At 42.4% G+C, this 14,408-nt stretch overlaps 33 non-coding genes across 33 annotated transcripts; all 33 read left to right on the top strand.

Annotated features, from left to right (window-relative positions):
- Nucleotides 1–72: 72 nt before the first annotated feature.
- On the top strand, nucleotides 73–144 carry trnaq-cug (transfer RNA glutamine (anticodon CUG)). The gene has a single exon. It is a non-coding gene; the product is annotated as a tRNA-Gln (tRNA).
- Nucleotides 145–930: 786 nt separating this feature from the next.
- Nucleotides 931–1,013, top strand: trnal-cag (transfer RNA leucine (anticodon CAG)). The gene has a single exon. It is a non-coding gene; the product is annotated as a tRNA-Leu (tRNA).
- Nucleotides 1,014–1,168: 155 nt separating this feature from the next.
- trnaq-cug (transfer RNA glutamine (anticodon CUG)) lies at nucleotides 1,169–1,240 on the top strand. The gene has a single exon. It is a non-coding gene; the product is annotated as a tRNA-Gln (tRNA).
- A 272-nt stretch (nucleotides 1,241–1,512) lies between these two features.
- On the top strand, nucleotides 1,513–1,595 carry trnal-cag (transfer RNA leucine (anticodon CAG)). Its single transcript has one exon. It is a non-coding gene; the product is annotated as a tRNA-Leu (tRNA).
- Nucleotides 1,596–2,052: 457 nt separating this feature from the next.
- On the top strand, nucleotides 2,053–2,135 carry trnal-cag (transfer RNA leucine (anticodon CAG)). The gene has a single exon. It is a non-coding gene; the product is annotated as a tRNA-Leu (tRNA).
- Nucleotides 2,136–2,290: 155 nt separating this feature from the next.
- Nucleotides 2,291–2,362, top strand: trnaq-cug (transfer RNA glutamine (anticodon CUG)). The gene has a single exon. It is a non-coding gene; the product is annotated as a tRNA-Gln (tRNA).
- Nucleotides 2,363–3,146: 784 nt separating this feature from the next.
- On the top strand, nucleotides 3,147–3,229 carry trnal-cag (transfer RNA leucine (anticodon CAG)). The gene has a single exon. It is a non-coding gene; the product is annotated as a tRNA-Leu (tRNA).
- A 458-nt stretch (nucleotides 3,230–3,687) lies between these two features.
- trnal-cag (transfer RNA leucine (anticodon CAG)) lies at nucleotides 3,688–3,770 on the top strand. Its single transcript has one exon. It is a non-coding gene; the product is annotated as a tRNA-Leu (tRNA).
- Nucleotides 3,771–3,925: 155 nt separating this feature from the next.
- trnaq-cug (transfer RNA glutamine (anticodon CUG)) lies at nucleotides 3,926–3,997 on the top strand. Its single transcript has one exon. It is a non-coding gene; the product is annotated as a tRNA-Gln (tRNA).
- Nucleotides 3,998–4,269: 272 nt separating this feature from the next.
- Nucleotides 4,270–4,352, top strand: trnal-cag (transfer RNA leucine (anticodon CAG)). The gene has a single exon. It is a non-coding gene; the product is annotated as a tRNA-Leu (tRNA).
- A 155-nt stretch (nucleotides 4,353–4,507) lies between these two features.
- Nucleotides 4,508–4,579, top strand: trnaq-cug (transfer RNA glutamine (anticodon CUG)). The gene has a single exon. It is a non-coding gene; the product is annotated as a tRNA-Gln (tRNA).
- Nucleotides 4,580–4,824: 245 nt separating this feature from the next.
- trnal-cag (transfer RNA leucine (anticodon CAG)) lies at nucleotides 4,825–4,907 on the top strand. The gene has a single exon. It is a non-coding gene; the product is annotated as a tRNA-Leu (tRNA).
- A 458-nt stretch (nucleotides 4,908–5,365) lies between these two features.
- Nucleotides 5,366–5,448, top strand: trnal-cag (transfer RNA leucine (anticodon CAG)). Its single transcript has one exon. It is a non-coding gene; the product is annotated as a tRNA-Leu (tRNA).
- A 457-nt stretch (nucleotides 5,449–5,905) lies between these two features.
- Nucleotides 5,906–5,988, top strand: trnal-cag (transfer RNA leucine (anticodon CAG)). The gene has a single exon. It is a non-coding gene; the product is annotated as a tRNA-Leu (tRNA).
- Nucleotides 5,989–6,143: 155 nt separating this feature from the next.
- trnaq-cug (transfer RNA glutamine (anticodon CUG)) lies at nucleotides 6,144–6,215 on the top strand. Its single transcript has one exon. It is a non-coding gene; the product is annotated as a tRNA-Gln (tRNA).
- Nucleotides 6,216–7,001: 786 nt separating this feature from the next.
- On the top strand, nucleotides 7,002–7,084 carry trnal-cag (transfer RNA leucine (anticodon CAG)). Its single transcript has one exon. It is a non-coding gene; the product is annotated as a tRNA-Leu (tRNA).
- A 155-nt stretch (nucleotides 7,085–7,239) lies between these two features.
- On the top strand, nucleotides 7,240–7,311 carry trnaq-cug (transfer RNA glutamine (anticodon CUG)). The gene has a single exon. It is a non-coding gene; the product is annotated as a tRNA-Gln (tRNA).
- Nucleotides 7,312–7,583: 272 nt separating this feature from the next.
- On the top strand, nucleotides 7,584–7,666 carry trnal-cag (transfer RNA leucine (anticodon CAG)). The gene has a single exon. It is a non-coding gene; the product is annotated as a tRNA-Leu (tRNA).
- Nucleotides 7,667–8,331: 665 nt separating this feature from the next.
- trnaq-cug (transfer RNA glutamine (anticodon CUG)) lies at nucleotides 8,332–8,403 on the top strand. Its single transcript has one exon. It is a non-coding gene; the product is annotated as a tRNA-Gln (tRNA).
- Nucleotides 8,404–8,674: 271 nt separating this feature from the next.
- trnal-cag (transfer RNA leucine (anticodon CAG)) lies at nucleotides 8,675–8,757 on the top strand. The gene has a single exon. It is a non-coding gene; the product is annotated as a tRNA-Leu (tRNA).
- Nucleotides 8,758–8,912: 155 nt separating this feature from the next.
- On the top strand, nucleotides 8,913–8,984 carry trnaq-cug (transfer RNA glutamine (anticodon CUG)). The gene has a single exon. It is a non-coding gene; the product is annotated as a tRNA-Gln (tRNA).
- A 786-nt stretch (nucleotides 8,985–9,770) lies between these two features.
- Nucleotides 9,771–9,853, top strand: trnal-cag (transfer RNA leucine (anticodon CAG)). The gene has a single exon. It is a non-coding gene; the product is annotated as a tRNA-Leu (tRNA).
- Nucleotides 9,854–10,008: 155 nt separating this feature from the next.
- Nucleotides 10,009–10,080, top strand: trnaq-cug (transfer RNA glutamine (anticodon CUG)). The gene has a single exon. It is a non-coding gene; the product is annotated as a tRNA-Gln (tRNA).
- Nucleotides 10,081–10,352: 272 nt separating this feature from the next.
- Nucleotides 10,353–10,435, top strand: trnal-cag (transfer RNA leucine (anticodon CAG)). The gene has a single exon. It is a non-coding gene; the product is annotated as a tRNA-Leu (tRNA).
- A 458-nt stretch (nucleotides 10,436–10,893) lies between these two features.
- Nucleotides 10,894–10,976, top strand: trnal-cag (transfer RNA leucine (anticodon CAG)). The gene has a single exon. It is a non-coding gene; the product is annotated as a tRNA-Leu (tRNA).
- Nucleotides 10,977–11,131: 155 nt separating this feature from the next.
- On the top strand, nucleotides 11,132–11,203 carry trnaq-cug (transfer RNA glutamine (anticodon CUG)). Its single transcript has one exon. It is a non-coding gene; the product is annotated as a tRNA-Gln (tRNA).
- A 272-nt stretch (nucleotides 11,204–11,475) lies between these two features.
- Nucleotides 11,476–11,558, top strand: trnal-cag (transfer RNA leucine (anticodon CAG)). The gene has a single exon. It is a non-coding gene; the product is annotated as a tRNA-Leu (tRNA).
- A 665-nt stretch (nucleotides 11,559–12,223) lies between these two features.
- trnaq-cug (transfer RNA glutamine (anticodon CUG)) lies at nucleotides 12,224–12,295 on the top strand. The gene has a single exon. It is a non-coding gene; the product is annotated as a tRNA-Gln (tRNA).
- Nucleotides 12,296–12,566: 271 nt separating this feature from the next.
- trnal-cag (transfer RNA leucine (anticodon CAG)) lies at nucleotides 12,567–12,649 on the top strand. The gene has a single exon. It is a non-coding gene; the product is annotated as a tRNA-Leu (tRNA).
- A 155-nt stretch (nucleotides 12,650–12,804) lies between these two features.
- On the top strand, nucleotides 12,805–12,876 carry trnaq-cug (transfer RNA glutamine (anticodon CUG)). Its single transcript has one exon. It is a non-coding gene; the product is annotated as a tRNA-Gln (tRNA).
- A 272-nt stretch (nucleotides 12,877–13,148) lies between these two features.
- On the top strand, nucleotides 13,149–13,231 carry trnal-cag (transfer RNA leucine (anticodon CAG)). Its single transcript has one exon. It is a non-coding gene; the product is annotated as a tRNA-Leu (tRNA).
- A 155-nt stretch (nucleotides 13,232–13,386) lies between these two features.
- On the top strand, nucleotides 13,387–13,458 carry trnaq-cug (transfer RNA glutamine (anticodon CUG)). Its single transcript has one exon. It is a non-coding gene; the product is annotated as a tRNA-Gln (tRNA).
- Nucleotides 13,459–14,244: 786 nt separating this feature from the next.
- trnal-cag (transfer RNA leucine (anticodon CAG)) lies at nucleotides 14,245–14,327 on the top strand. Its single transcript has one exon. It is a non-coding gene; the product is annotated as a tRNA-Leu (tRNA).
- Nucleotides 14,328–14,408: the final 81 nt, after the last annotated feature.

The raw sequence follows: 14,408 nt of genomic DNA, 5'->3' as shown, positions 1-14,408 counted from the left end.
ACAGCATCTCTCCAAGCATCTAACTGGTGGATGAGATGGGGTTGCGGGCCTAAGATTACCTCAACTGAACAGGGTTCCATGGTGTAATGGCTAGCACTCTGGACTCTGAATCCAGTGATCCGAGTTCAAATCTCGGTGGGACCTACAGTTAAAGATGTACCACATTTATAGCACTCTTACCTTTCTACATAGTCAAGGTCAGCACCTGAACAACACTGATTGACTCCACATCAGCCTTGCTAAAACTTTGATATGTCTTTCATCATCTCAATAGGCAAGATATTTGCACCTGAGGCATTTTGATCGTTTCAACTTTTTAAATCTCACATTTGGCGATATCTTTGCTAGCTTTTGATCGAATTTTTTGGGCTTATTTATATGTTTGAGTAGTCAGGATGGCCGAGCGGTCTAAGGTGCTGCCTTCAGGTCGCAGTCTCCATTGGAGGTGGGGGTTCAAATCCAACTTCTGACAGCTTACCTATGCAGTTACTTGGTCACTGGAGAGATTAACTGCATCGGGTGTTTTCCTTTGCAAACACATTTTGAATTCTATTCACAGCATCTCTCCAAGCATCTAACTGGTGGATGAGATTGGCTTGCGGGCCTCAGATTACCACAACTGAATCCAGTGATCCGAGTTCAAATCTCGGTGGGACCTACAGTTAAAGATGTACCACATTTATAGCACTCTTACCTTTCTACATAGTCAAGGTCAGCACCTGAACAACACTGATTGACTCCACATTAGGCTTGCTAAAACTTTGATATCTCTTTCATCATCTCTACAGGCAAGATATTTGCACCCGAGGCCTTTTGATTGTTTCAACTTTTTAAATCTCACATTTGGCTTCAACTTTTTAAAACTCACATTTGCCCATATCTTTACTAGCTTTTGATCGAATTTTTTGGGCTTATTTATATGTTTTAGTAGTCAGGATGGCCGAGCGGTCTAAGGCACTGCGTTCAGGTCGCAGTCTCCATTGGAGGCGTGGGTTCAAATCCCACTTCTGACAGCTTACCTATGCAGTTACTTGGTCACTGGAGAGATTAACTGCATCGCGTGTTTTCCTTTGCAAACACATTTTGAATTCTATTCACAGCATCTCTCCAAGCATCTAACTGGTGGATGAGATGGGCTTGCGGGCCTCAGATTACCTCAACTGAACAGGGTTCCATGGTGTAATGGCTAGCACTCTGGACTCTGAATCCAGTGATCCGAGTTCAAATCTCGGTGGGACCTACAGTTAAAGATGTACCACATTTATAGCACTCTTACCTTTCTACATAGTCAAGGTCAGCACCTGGACAACACTGATTGACTCCACATTAGGCTTGCTAAAACTTTGATATCTCTTTCATCATCTCAATAGGCAAGATATTTGCACCCGAGGCCTTTTGATTGTTTCAACTTTTTAAATCTCACATTTGGCTTCAACTTTTTAAAACTCACATTTGCCGATATCTTTACTAGCTTTTGATCGAATTTTTTGGGCTTATTTATATGTTTTAGTAGTCAGGATGGCCGAGCGGTCTAAGGCGCTGCGTTCAGGTCGCAGTCTCCATTGGAGGCGTGGGTTCAAATCCCACTTCTGACAGCTTACCTATGCAGTTACTTGTTCACTGGAGAGATTAACTGCATCGCGTGTTTTCTTTGCAAACACATTTTGAATTCTATTCACAGCATCTCTCCAAGCATCTAACTGGTGGATGAGATTGGCTTGCGGGCCTCAGATTACCACAACTGAATCCAGTGATCCGAGTTCAAATCTCGGTGGGACCTACAGTTAAAGATGTACTACATTTATAGCACTCTTACCTTTCTACATAGTCAAGGTCAGCACCTGAACAACACTGATTGACTCCACATTAGGCTTGCTAAATCTTTGATATCTCTTTCATCATCTCTACAGGCAAGATATTTGCACCCGAGGCCTTTTGATTGTTTCAACTTTTTAAATCTCACATTTGGCTTCAACTTTTTAAAACTCACATTTGCCGATATCTTTACTAGCTTTTGATCGAATTTTTTGGGCTTATTTATATGTTTTAGTAGTCAGGATGGCCGAGCGGTCTAAGGCGCTGCGTTCAGGTCGCAGTCTCCATTGGAGGCGTGGGTTCAAATCCCACTTCTGACAGCTTACCTATGCAGTTACTTGGTCACTGGAGAGATTAACTGCATCGCGTGTTTTCCTTTGCAAACACATTTTGAATTCTATTCACAGCATCTCTCCAAGCATCTAACTGGTGGATGAGATGGGGTTGCGGGCCTAAGATTACCTCAACTGAACAGGGTTCCATGGTGTAATGGCTAGCACTCTGGACTCTGAATCCAGTGATCCGAGTTCAAATCTCGGTGGGACCTACAGTTAAAGATGTACCACATTTATAGCACTCTTACCTTTCTACATAGTCAAGGTCAGCACCTGAACAACACTGATTGACTCCACATCAGCCTTGCTAAAACTTTGATATGTCTTTCATCATCTCAATAGGCAAGATATTTGCACCTGAGGCATTTTGATCGTTTCAACTTTTTAAATCTCACATTTGCCGATATCTTTGCTAGCTTTTGATCGAATTTTTTGGGCTTATTTATATGTTTGAGTAGTCAGGATGGCCGAGCGGTCTAAGGTGCTGCCTTCAGGTCGCAGTCTCCATTGGAGGTGGGGGTTCAAATCCAACTTCTGACAGCTTACCTATGCAGTTACTTGTTCACTGGAGAGATTAACTGCATCGCGTGTTTTCTTTGCAAACACATTTTGAATTCTATTCACAGCATCTCTCCAAGCATCTAACTGGTGGATGAGATTGGCTTGCGGGCCTCAGATTACCACAACTGAATCCAGTGATCCGAGTTCAAATCTCGGTGGGACCTACAGTTAAAGATGTACTACATTTATAGCACTCTTACCTTTCTACATAGTCAAGGTCAGCACCTGAACAACACTGATTGACTCCACATTAGGCTTGCTAAAACTTTGATATCTCTTTCATCATCTCTACAGGCAAGATATTTGCACCCGAGGCCTTTTGATTGTTTCAACTTTTTAAATCTCACATTTGGCTTCAACTTTTTAAAACTCACATTTGCCTATATCTTTACTAGCTTTTGATCGAATATTTGGGCTTATTTATATGTTTTAGTAGTCAGGATGACCGAGCGGTCTAAGGCGCTGCGTTCAGGTCGCAGTCTCCATTGGAGGCGTGGGTTCAAATCCAACTTCTGACAGCTTACCTATGCAGTTACTTGGTCATTGGAGAGATTAACTGCATCGGGTGTTTTCCTTTGCAAACACATTTTGAATTCTATTCACAGCATCTCTCCAAGCATCTAACTGGTGGATGAGATTGGCTTGCGGGCCTCAGATTACCACAACTGAATCCAGTGATCCGAGTTCAAATCTCGGTGGGACCTACAGTTAAAGATGTACCACATTTATAGCACTCTTACCTTTCTACATAGTCAAGGTCAGCACCTGAACAACACTGATTGACTCCACATTAGGCTTGCTAAAACTTTGATATCTCTTTCATCATCTCAATAGGCAAGATATTTGCACCCGAGGCCTTTTGATTGTTTCAACTTTTTAAATCTCACATTTGGCTTCAACTTTTTAAATCTCACATTTGCCGATATCTTTGCTAGCTTTTGATCGAATTTTTTGGGCTTATTTATATGTTTGAGTAGTCAGGATGGCCGAGCGGTCTAAGGCGCTGCGTTCAGGTCGCAGTCTCCATTGGAGGCGTGGGTTCAAATCCCACTTCTGACAGCTTACCTATGCAGTTACTTGGTCACTGGAGAGATTAACTGCATCGGGTGTTTTCCTTTGCAAACACATTTTGAATTCTATTCACAGCATCTCTCCAAGCATCTAACTGGTGGATGAGATTGGCTTGCGGGCCTCAGATTACCACAACTGAACAGGGTTCCATTGTGTAATGGCTAGCACTCTGGACTCTGAATCCAGTGATCCGAGTTCAAATCTCGGTGGGACCTACAGTTAAAGATGTACCACATTTATAGCACTCTTACCTTTCTACATAGTCAAGGTCAGCACCTGAACAACACTGATTGACTCCACATTAGGCTTGCTAAAACTTTGATATCTCTTTCATCATCTCTACAGGCAAGATATTTGCACCCGAGGCCTTTTGATTGTTTCAACTTTTTAAATCTCACATTTGGCTTCAACTTTTTAAAACTCACATTTGCCTATATCTTTACTAGCTTTTGATCGAATTTTTTGGGCTTATTTATATGTTTTAGTAGTCAGGATGGCCGAGCGGTCTAAGGCGCTGCGTTCAGGTCGCAGTCTCCATTGGAGGCGTGGGTTTAAATCCCACTTCTGACAGCTTACCTATGCAGTTACTTGGTCACTGGAGAGATTAACTGCATCGGGTGTTTTCCTTTGCAAACACATTTTGAATTCTATTCACAGCATCTCTCCAAGCATCTAACTGGTGGATGAGATGGGCTTGCGGGCCTAAGATTACCTCAACTGAACAGGGTTCCATGGTGTAATGGCTAGCACTCTGGACTCTGAATCCAGTGATCCGAGTTCAAATCTCGGTGGGACCTACAGTTAAAGATGTACCACATTTATAGCACTCTTACCTTTCTACATAGTCAAGGTCAGCACCTGAACAACACTGATTGACTCCACATTAGGCTTGCTAAAACTTTGATATCTCTTTCATCATCTCAATAGGCAAGATATTTGCACCCGAGGCCTTTTGATTGTTTCAACTTTTTAAATCTCACATTTGCCGATATCTTTGCTAGCTTTTGATCGAATTTTTTGGGCTTATTTATATGTTTGAGTAGTCAGGATGGCCGAGCAGTCTAAGGCGCTGCGTTCAGGTCGCAGTCTCCATTGGAGGCGTGGGTTCAAATCCAACTTCTGACAGCTTACCTATGCAGTTACTTGGTCATTGGAGAGATTAACTGCATCGGGTGTTTTCCTTTGCAAACACATTTTGAATTCTATTCACAGCATCTCTCCAAGCATCTAACTTGTGGATGAGATTGGCTTGCGGGCCTCAGATTACCACAACTGAATCCAGTGATCCGAGTTCAAATCTCGGTGGGACCTACAGTTAAAGATGTACCACATTTATAGCACTCTTACCTTTCTACATAGTCAAGGTCAGCACCTGAACAACACTGATTGACTCCACATTAGGCTTGCTAAAACTTTGATATCTCTTTCATCATCTCAATAGGCAAGATATTTGCACCCGAGGCCTTTTGATTGTTTCAACTTTTTAAATCTCACATTTGGCTTCAACTTTTTAAAACTCACATTTGCCGATATCTTTACTAGCTTTTGATCGAATTTTTTGGGCTTATTTATATGTTTTAGTAGTCAGGATGGCCGAGCGGTCTAAGGCGCTGCGTTCAGGTCGCAGTCTCCATTGGAGGCGTGGGTTCAAATCCCACTTCTGACAGCTTACCTATGCAGTTACTTGTTCACTGGAGAGATTAACTGCATCGCGTGTTTTCTTTGCAAACACATTTTGAATTCTATTCACAGCATCTCTCCAAGCATCTAACTGGTGGATGAGATTGGCTTGCGGGCCTCAGATTACCACAACTGAATCCAGTGATCCGAGTTCAAATCTCGGTGGGACCTACAGTTAAAGATGTACTACATTTATAGCACTCTTACCTTTCTACATAGTCAAGGTCAGCACCTGAACAACACTGATTGACTCCACATTAGGCTTGCTAAAACTTTGATATCTCTTTCATCATCTCAATAGGCAAGATATTTGCACCCGAGGCCTTTTGATTGTTTCAACTTTTTAAATCTCACATTTGGCTTCAACTTTTTAAAACTCACATTTGCCGATATCTTTACTAGCTTTTGATCGAATTTTTTGGGCTTATTTATATGTTTTAGTAGTCAGGATGGCCGAGCGGTCTAAGGCGCTGCGTTCAGGTCGCAGTCTCCATTGGAGGCGTGGGTTCAAATCCCACTTCTGACAGCTTACCTATGCAGTTACTTGGTCACTGGAGAGATTAACTGCATCGCGTGTTTTCCTTTGCAAACACATTTTGAATTCTATTCACAGCATCTCTCTAAGCATCTAACTGGTGGATGAGATGGGGTTGCGGGCCTAAGATTACCTCAACTGAACAGGGTTCCATGGTGTAATGGCTAGCACTCTGGACTCTGCATCCAGTGATCCGAGTTCAAATCTCGGTGGGACCTACAGTTAAAGATGTACCACATTTATAGCACTCTTACCTTTCTACATAGTCAAGGTCAGCACCTGAACAACACTGATTGACTCCACATCAGCCTTGCTAAAACTTTGATATGTCTTTCATCATCTCAATAGGCAAGATATTTGCACCTGAGGCATTTTGATCGTTTCAACTTTTTAAATCTCACATTTGCCGATATCTTTGCTAGCTTTTGATCGAATTTTTTGGGCTTATTTATATGTTTGAGTAGTCAGGATGGCCGAGCGGTCTAAGGTGCTGCCTTCAGGTCGCAGTCTCCATTGGAGGTGGGGGTTCAAATCCAACTTCTGACAGCTTACCTATGCAGTTACTTGGTCACTGGAGAGATTAACTGCATCGGGTGTTTTCCTTTGCAAACACATTTTGAATTCTATTCACAGCATCTCTCCAAGCATCTAACTGGTGGATGAGATTGGCTTGCGGGCCTCAGATTACCACAACTGAATCCAGTGATCCGAGTTCAAATCTCGGTGGGACCTACAGTTAAAGATGTACCACATTTATAGCACTCTTACCTTTCTACATAGTCAAGGTCAGCACCTGAACAACACTGATTGACTCCACATTAGGCTTGCTAAAACTTTGATATCTCTTTCATCATCTCTACAGGCAAGATATTTGCACCCGAGGCCTTTTGATTGTTTCAACTTTTTAAATCTCACATTTGGCTTCAACTTTTTAAAACTCACATTTGCCCATATCTTTACTAGCTTTTGATCGAATTTTTTGGGCTTATTTATATGTTTTAGTAGTCAGGATGGCCGAGCGGTCTAAGGCGCTGCGTTCAGGTCGCAGTCTCCATTGGAGGCGTGGGTTCAAATCCTACTTCTGACAGCTTACCTATGCAGTTACTTGGTCACTGGAGAGATTAACTGCATCGCGTGTTTTCCTTTGCAAACACATTTTGAATTCTATTCACAGCATCTCTCCAAGCATCTAACTGGTGGATGAGATGGCCTTGCGGGCCTCAGATTACCTCAACTGAACAGGGTTCCATGGTGTAATGGCTAGCACTCTGGACTCTGAATCCAGTGATCCGAGTTCAAATCTCGGTGGGACCTACAGTTAAAGATGTACCACATTTATAGCACTCTTACCTTTCTACATAGTCAAGGTCAGCACCTGGACAACACTGATTGACTCCACATTAGGCTTGCTAAAACTTTGATATCTCTTTCATCATCTCAATAGGCAAGATATTTGCACCCGAGGCCTTTTGATTGTTTCAACTTTTTAAATCTCACATTTGGCTTCAACTTTTTAAAACTCACATTTGCCGATATCTTTACTAGCTTTTGATCGAATTTTTTGGGCTTATTTATATGTTTTAGTAGTCAGGATGGCCGAGCGGTCTAAGGCGCTGCGTTCAGGACGCAGTCTCCATTGGAGGCGTGGGTTCAAATCCCACTTCTGACAGCTTACCTATGCAGTTACTTGGTCACTGGAGAGATTAACTGCATCGGGTGTTTTCCTTTGCAAACACATTTTGAATTCTATTCACAGCATCTCTCCAAGCATCTAACTGGTGGATGAGATTGGCTTGCGGGCCTCAGATTACCACAACTGAATCCAGTGATCCGAGTTCAAATCTCGGTGGGACCTACAGTTAAAGATGTACCACATTTATAGCACTCTTACCTTTCTACATAGTCAAGGTCAGCACCTGAACAACACTGATTGACTCCACATTAGGCTTGCTAAAACTTTGATATCTCTTTCATCATCTCTACAGGCAAGATATTTGCACCCGAGGCCTTTTGATTGTTTCAACTTTTTAAATCTCACATTTGGCTTCAACTTTTTAAAACTCACATTTGCCGATATCTTTACTAGCTTTTGATCGAATTTTTTGGGCTTATTTATATGTTTTAGTAGTCAGGATGGCCGAGCGGTCTAAGGCGCTGGGTTCAAATCCAACTTCTGACAGCTTACCTATGCAGTTACTTGGTCACTGGAGAGATTAACTGCATCGGGTGTTTTCCTTTGCAAACACATTTTGAATTCTATTCACAGCATCTCTCCAAGCATCTAACTTGTGGATGAGATGGGCTTGCGGGCCTCAGATTACCTCAACTGAACAGGGTTCCATGGTGTAATGGCTAGCACTCTGGACTCTGAATCCAGTGATCCGAGTTCAAATCTCGGTGGGACCTACAGTTAAAGATGTACCACATTTATAGCACTCTTACCTTTCTACATAGTCAAGGTCAGCACCTGAACAACACTGATTGACTCCACATTAGGCTTGCTAAAACTTTGATATGTCTTTCATCATCTCTACAGGCAAGATATTTGCACCCGAGGCCTTTTGATTGTTTCAACTTTTTAAATCTCACATTTGGCTTCAACTTTTTAAAACTCACATTTGCCTATATCTTTACTAGCTTTTGATCGAATATTTGGGCTTATTTATATGTTTTAGTAGTCAGGATGGCCGAGCGGTCTAAGGCGCTGCGTTCAGGTCGCAGTCTCCATTGGAGGCGTGGGTTCAAATCCCACTTCTGACAGCTTACCTATGCAGTTACTTGGTCACTGGAGAGATTAACTGCATCGCGTGTTTTCCTTTGCAAACACATTTTGAATTCTATTCACAGCATCTCTCTAAGCATCTAACTGGTGGATGAGATGGGTTTGCGGGCCTAAGATTACCTCAACTGAACAGGGTTCCATGGTGTAATGGCTAGCACTCTGGACTCTGCATCCAGTGATCCGAGTTCAAATCTCGGTGGGACCTACAGTTAAAGATGTACCACATTTATAGCACTCTTACCTTTCTACATAGTCAAGGTCAGCACCTGAACAACACTGATTGACTCCACATCAGCCTTGCTAAAACTTTGATATGTCTTTCATCATCTCAATAGGCAAGATATTTGCACCTGAGGCATTTTGATCGTTTCAACTTTTTAAATCTCACATTTGCCGATATCTTTGCTAGCTTTTGATCGAATTTTTTGGGCTTATTTATATGTTTGAGTAGTCAGGATGGCCGAGCGGTCTAAGGTGCTGCCTTCAGGTCGCAGTCTCCATTGGAGGTGGGGGTTCAAATCCAACTTCTGACAGCTTACCTATGCAGTTACTTGGTCACTGGAGAGATTAACTGCATCGGGTGTTTTCCTTTGCAAACACATTTTGAATTCTATTCACAGCATCTCTCCAAGCATCTAACTGGTGGATGAGATTGGCTTGCGGGCCTCAGATTACCACAACTGAATCCAGTGATCCGAGTTCAAATCTCGGTGGGACCTACAGTTAAAGATGTACCACATTTATAGCACTCTTACCTTTCTACATAGTCAAGGTCAGCACCTGAACAACACTGATTGACTCCACATTAGGCTTGCTAAAACTTTGATATCTCTTTCATCATCTCTACAGGCAAGATATTTGCACCCGAGGCCTTTTGATTGTTTCAACTTTTTAAATCTCACATTTGGCTTCAACTTTTTAAAACTCACATTTGCCCATATCTTTACTAGCTTTTGATCGAATTTTTTGGGCTTATTTATATGTTTTAGTAGTCAGGATGGCCGAGCGGTCTAAGGCGCTGCGTTCAGGTCGCAGTCTCCATTGGAGGCGTGGGTTCAAATCCCACTTCTGACAGCTTACCTATGCAGTTACTTGGTCACTGGAGAGATTAACTGCATCGCGTGTTTTCCTTTGCAAACACATTTTGAATTCTATTCACAGCATCTCTCCAAGCATCTAACTGGTGGATGAGATGGCCTTGCGGGCCTCAGATTACCTCAACTGAACAGGGTTCCATGGTGTAATGGCTAGCACTCTGGACTCTGAATCTAGTGATCCGAGTTCAAATCTCGGTGGGACCTACAGTTAAAGATGTACCACATTTATAGCACTCTTACCTTTCTACATAGTCAAGGTCAGCACCTGGACAACACTGATTGACTCCACATTAGGCTTGCTAAAACTTTGATATCTCTTTCATCATCTCAATAGGCAAGATATTTGCACCCGAGGCCTTTTGATTGTTTCAACTTTTTAAATCTCACATTTGGCTTCAACTTTTTAAAACTCACATTTGCCGATATCTTTACTAGCTTTTGATCGAATTTTTTGGGCTTATTTATATGTTTTAGTAGTCAGGATGGCCGAGCGGTCTAAGGCGCTGCGTTCAGGACGCAGTCTCCATTGGAGGCGTGGGTTCAAATCCCACTTCTGACAGCTTACCTATGCAGTTACTTGGTCACTGGAGAGATTAACTGCATCGGGTGTTTTCCTTTGCAAACACATTTTGAATTCTATTCACAGCATCTCTCCAAGCATCTAACTGGTGGATGAGATTGGCTTGCGGGCCTCAGATTACCACAACTGAATCCAGTGATCCGAGTTCAAATCTCGGTGGGACCTACAGTTAAAGATGTACCACATTTATAGCACTCTTACCTTTCTACATAGTCAAGGTCAGCACCTGAACAACACTGATTGACTCCACATTAGGCTTGCTAAAACTTTGATATCTCTTTCATCATCTCTACAGGCAAGATATTTGCACCCGAGGCCTTTTGATTGTTTCAACTTTTTAAATCTCACATTTGGCTTCAACTTTTTAAAACTCACATTTGCCCATATCTTTACTAGCTTTTGATCGAATTTTTTGGGCTTATTTATATGTTTTAGTAGTCAGGATGGCCGAGCGGTCTAAGGCGCTGCGTTCAGGTCGCAGTCTCCATTGGAGGCGTGGGTTCAAATCCCACTTCTGACAGCTTACCTATGCAGTTACTTGGTCACTGGAGAGATTAACTGCATCGCGTGTTTTCCTTTGCAAACACATTTTGAATTCTATTCACAGCATCTCTCCAAGCATCTAACTGGTGGATGAGATGGGCTTGCGGGCCTCAGATTACCTCAACTGAACAGGGTTCCATGGTGTAATGGCTAGCACTCTGGACTCTGAATCCAGTGATCCGAGTTCAAATCTCGGTGGGACCTACAGTTAAAGATGTACCACATTTATAGCACTCTTACCTTTCTACATAGTCAAGGTCAGCACCTGGACAACACTGATTGACTCCACATTAGGCTTGCTAAAACTTTGATATCTCTTTCATCATCTCAATAGGCAAGATATTTGCACCCGAGGCCTTTTGATTGTTTCAACTTTTTAAATCTCACATTTGGCTTCAACTTTTTAAAACTCACATTTGCCGATATCTTTACTAGCTTTTGATCGAATTTTTTGGGCTTATTTATATGTTTTAGTAGTCAGGATGGCCGAGCGGTCTAAGGCGCTGCGTTCAGGACGCAGTCTCCATTGGAGGCGTGGGTTCAAATCCCACTTCTGACAGCTTACCTATGCAGTTACTTGTTCACTGGAGAGATTAACTGCATCGCGTGTTTTCCTTTGCAAACACATTTTGAATTCTATTCACAGCATCTCTCCAAGCATCTAACTGGTGGATGAGATTGGCTTGCGGGCCTCAGATTACCACAACTGAATCCAGTGATCCGAGTTCAAATCTCGGTGGGACCTACAGTTAAAGATGTACTACATTTATAGCACTCTTACCTTTCTACATAGTCAAGGTCAGCACCTGAACAACACTGATTGACTCCACATTAGGCTTGCTAAATCTTTGATATCTCTTTCATCATCTCTACAGGCAAGATATTTGCACCCGAGGCCTTTTGATTGTTTCAACTTTTTAAATCTCACATTTGGCTTCAACTTTTTAAAACTCACATTTGCCGATATCTTTACTAGCTTTTGATCGAATTTTTTGGGCTTATTTATATGTTTTAGTAGTCAGGATGGCCGAGCGGTCTAAGGCGCTGGGTTCAAATCCAACTTCTGACAGCTTACCTATGCAGTTACTTGGTCACTGGAGAGATTAACTGCATCGGGTGTTTTCCTTTGCAAACACATTTTGAATTCTATTCACAGCATCTCTCCAAGCATCTAACTTGTGGATGAGATGGGCTTGCGGGCCTCAGATTACCTCAACTGAACAGGGTTCCATGGTGTAATGGCTAGCACTCTGGACTCTGAATCCAGTGATCCGAGTTCAAATCTCGGTGGGACCTACAGTTAAAGATGTACCACATTTATAGCACTCTTACCTTTCTACATAGTCAAGGTCAGCACCTGAACAACACTGATTGACTCCACATTAGGCTTGCTAAAACTTTGATATCTCTTTCATCATCTCTACAGGCAAGATATTTGCACCCGAGGCCTTTTGATTGTTTCAACTTTTTAAATCTCACATTTGGCTTCAACTTTTTAAAACTCACATTTGCCTATATCTTTACTAGCTTTTGATCGAATATTTGGGCTTATTTATATGTTTTAGTAGTCAGGATGGCCGAGCGGTCTAAGGGGCTGCGTTCAGGTCGCAGTCTCCATTGGAGGCGTGGGTTCAAATCCCACTTCTGACAGCTTACCTATGCAGTTACTTGGTCACTGGAGAGATTAACTGCATCGGGTGTTTTCCTTTGCAAACACATTTTGAATTCTATTCACAGCATCTCTCCAAGCATCTAACTTGTGGATGAGATGGGCTTGCGGGCCTCAGATTACCACAACTGAACAGGGTTCCATTGTGTAATGGCTAGCACTCTGGACTCTGAATCCAGTGATCCGAGTTCAAATCTCGGTGGGACCTACAGTTAAAGATGTACCACATTTATAGCACTCTTACCTTTCTACATAGTCAAGGTCAGCACCTGAACAACACTGATTGACTCCACATTAGGCTTGCTAAAACTTTGATATCTCTTTCATCATCTCAATAGGCAAGATATTTGCACCCGAGGCCTTTTGATTGTTTCAACTTTTTAAATCTCACATTTGGCTTCAACTTTTTAAAACTCACATTTGCCCATATCTTTACTAGCTTTTGATCGAATTTTTTGGGCTTATTTATATGTTTTAGTAGTCAGGATGGCCGAGCGGTCTAAGGCGCTGCGTTCAGGTCGCAGTCTCCATTGGAGGCGTGGGTTCAAATCCCACTTCTGACAGCTTACCTATGCAGTTACTTGGTCACTGGAGAGATTAACTGCATCGCGTGTTTTCCTTTGCAAACACATTTTGAATTCTATTCACAGCATCTCTCCAAGCATCTAACTGGTGGATGAGATGGGGTTGCGGGCCTAAGATTACCTCAACTGAACAGGGTTCCATGGTGTAATGGCTAGCACTCTGGACTCTGAATCCAGTGATCCGAGTTCAAATCTCGGTGGGACCTACAGTTAAAGATGTACCACATTTATAGCACTCTTACCTTTCTACATAGTCAAGGTCAGCACCTGAACAACACTGATTGACTCCACATCAGCCTTGCTAAAACTTTGATATGTCTTTCATCATCTCAATAGGCAAGATATTTGCACCTGAGGCATTTTGATCGTTTCAACTTTTTAAATCTCACATTTGCCGATATCTTTGCTAGCTTTTGATCGAATTTTTTGGGCTTATTTATATGTTTGAGTAGTCAGGATGGCCGAGCGGTCTAAGGTGCTGCCTTCAGGTCGCAGTCTCCATTGGAGGTGGGGGTTCAAATCCAACTTCTGACAGCTTACCTATGCAGTTACTTGGTCACTGGAGAGATTAACTGCATCGGGTGTTTTCCTTTGCAAACACATTTTGAATTCTATTCACAGCATCTCTCCAAGCATCTAACTGGTGGATGAGATTGGCTTGCGGGCCTCAGATTACCACAACTGAATCCAGTGATCCGAGTTCAAATCTCGGTGGGACCTACAGTTAAAGATGTACCACATTTATAGCACTCTTACCTTTCTACATAGTCAAGGTCAGCACCTGAACAACACTGATTGACTCCACATTAGGCTTGCTAAAACTTTGATATCTCTTTCATCATCTCTACAGGCAAGATATTTGCACCCGAGGCCTTTTGATTGTTTCAACTTTTTAAATCTCACATTTGGCTTCAACTTTTTAAAACTCACATTTGCCCATATCTTTACTAGCTTTTGATCGAATTTTTTGGGCTTATTTATATGTTTTAGTAGTCAGGATGGCCGAGCGGTCTAAGGCGCTGCGTTCAGGTCGCAGTCTCCATTGGAGGCGTGGGTTCAAATCCCACTTCTGACAGCTTACCTATGCAGTTACTTGGTCACTGGAGAGATTAACTGCATCGCGTGTTTTCCTTTGCAAACACATTTTGAATTCTAT

This window comes from Pleuronectes platessa, chromosome 5 (genome assembly GCF_947347685.1).
Source record: "Pleuronectes platessa chromosome 5, fPlePla1.1, whole genome shotgun sequence".
Taxonomy (NCBI): Eukaryota; Metazoa; Chordata; class Actinopteri; order Pleuronectiformes; family Pleuronectidae; genus Pleuronectes; species Pleuronectes platessa.
This window is presented reverse-complemented; position numbering and strand designations above follow the sequence as displayed.